Consider the following 2,384-nt stretch of genomic DNA (forward strand, 5'->3'; position numbering starts at 1 on the left):
AGAGGAGGACAGAGGGTTAGTAGTGCTGGATGAGGAATGTTGTAGGAACAGAGGGTTAGTAGTGACTGATGAGGAGTTGTAGAGGACAGAGGGTTTTAGTGATGATGCGGATGTGTTAGAGGCGAGGGTTTAGTATGATGATGAGGCTGTGGAGAGGAGGACAGAGGGTTAGTATGACTGATGAGGCTGTGTAGAGAAGGTTAGTAGTGCTGATGAGGATGTGTAGAGAACAGCGGGTTAGTCGTGTGATGAGGATGTGTAGAGAACAGAGGGTTAGTAGTGGACTGTGAGGATGTGTGAGAAAGAGGTTAATAGTGACTGAGAGGATGTGTAAGGAGACGAGGGTTAGTAGTGATGATGAAGGAGTGTAGAGAACAGGGGTTAGTAGTGATGATGAGGATGTTGTAGAAGAAAGAGGTTTGTAGTGCTGATGAGGATGTGAGAGGAAGAGGGTTAGTAGTGACTGATGAGGATGTTAGAGGAGACAGAGGGTTGTAGTGACTGATGAGGATGTGTAGAGGAGGACAGAGGGTTAGTTAGTGACTGATGAGGAATGTGTAGTGAACAGAGGGTTTAGTAGTGACTGATGAGGATGTGGTGGAGGACAGGGTTAGTAGTGATGATGAGGATGTGTAGAGGGGACAGAGGGTTAGTGTGACTGATGAGGATGTGTAGAGAACAGGGGTTAGTAGTGACTGATGAGGATGTGTTAGAGATCAAGGGTTTAGTAGGCTGATGAGATGTGTAGAGGACGGGGTTAGTAGTGACTGATGAGGATGTAGAGGAGAAGAGGGTTAGTAGTGACTGATGAGGATGTGTAGAGGAGGAAGAGGGTTAGTAGTGACTGATGAGGAGTGTAGAGAGAGGTTGTAGTGATGATGAGGATGTGTAGAGGGGAAAGGGTTAGTGTGACTGATGAGGATGTGTGAGGAGGACAAGAGGGTTAGTAGTGACTGATGAGGATGTGTTAGAGACAGAGGGTTAGTAGTGCTGATGAGGGGATGTGGTAGAGAACCAGCAGGTTAGTAGATGACTGATGAGATGTGTAGAGGACGCGAGGGGTTAATAGTGACTGCTGAGGATGTGTAGAGGAGGGACTAGAGGGTTAAGTAGTGACTGATGAGGATGTGTAGCAGAAGGGGTTCGTCGTGACTGATGAGGATGTGTAGAGAACAGAGGGTTAGTAGTGACTGATGAGGAGTGAGAGGAAGAGGGTTGTAGTGACTGGTGAGGATGTGTAAGAGAACAGAGGGTTGTAGTGGATGATGAGGCTGTGTAGAGAAAGAGGGTTAGAGTGATGATGAGGATGAGTAGGGAGGAAGAGGGTTAGTGTGCTGATGAGGATGTGTAGAGAACGAGGGTTTAGTAGTGACTGATGAGGATGTGGTAGAGACAGAGGGTTAGTAGTTGAAATGATGAGTGTGGTGAGAAGAGGGTTAGTAGTGCTGATGAGGATGTGTAGGAACAGCAGGTTAGTAGTGACTGATGAGGATTTAGAGAAGAGGGTTCGTAGTGACTGATGAGGGTTAAGAGGAGAATAGAGGTTTAGTAGTGACTGATGAGGATGTGTGAGAAGAGGGTTAGTAGTGGATGATGAAGGCTGGTGTAGAGAACAGAGGGTTAGTAGTGGATTGATGAGGATGTGTAGAGGAGAACAGAGGGTTAGTAGTGACTGAGTGAGGATGTGTCGAGGAAGGACAGAGGGTCGAGATGAAGGATCATTAGGAGGTAAGGAGAGATCTGAGCTAGTGTATATTTGATTCAGCTACGGAGAGATCATAGGGTTAACGTGTAGTAATAGAATGTGTTTCTTATTGGTTACACAAGGCAAATTAATTGCCACCGTTCCTCGCTCTGGTGGTTCAGGTTGTTTTTGCAGGGCTAAGAAGGCAGCTACAATCACCTCCCCAACTCTTGGGCACGGTTACAGCAGGACGTGGTCTCAGATGACAGAGATGATGTGGGATTATCAGCAACAGGTGAATGAAATTCACCGTGGTGGTGTTCTGGATAATCTCCACATCATCTCTGTCATCTGGGACCACGTCCTGCTGTAACCGTGGCACCAAGGGAGGGGTTGGGGGAGGGTTGATTGTAGCTGCCTTCTTAGCCCTGGCAAACAACCTGAACTCACAGAGCGGAGGAACGGTGCATTAATTTGCCTTTGTGTAACCAGATAAGAGAACACATTCTATTACTACTACTAACCCTATTGATCTCTCGCTGTAGCTGAATCAAATATACCACTAGCTCTAGATCTCTGCTGTCCCTTTCCGTAATGATCCTCATCTCTACCCTCTGTCCTCCTCTACACATCCTCATCAGTCACTACTAACCCTCTGTTCTCCTCTACACATCCTCATCAGTCACTACTAACCCTCTGT

General features: G+C 46.9%; 1 pseudogene; it reads right to left on the reverse strand.

Annotated features, from left to right (window-relative positions):
* LOC112073168 (ryanodine receptor 1-like) overlaps positions 1 to 2,384 on the reverse strand; it is a 78,368-nt pseudogene that overhangs the window by 52,996 nt on the left and 22,988 nt on the right.

This window comes from Salvelinus sp. IW2-2015, unplaced genomic scaffold (assembly GCF_002910315.2).
Source record: "Salvelinus sp. IW2-2015 unplaced genomic scaffold, ASM291031v2 Un_scaffold2172, whole genome shotgun sequence".
Classification (NCBI taxonomy): domain Eukaryota; kingdom Metazoa; phylum Chordata; class Actinopteri; order Salmoniformes; family Salmonidae; genus Salvelinus; species Salvelinus sp. IW2-2015.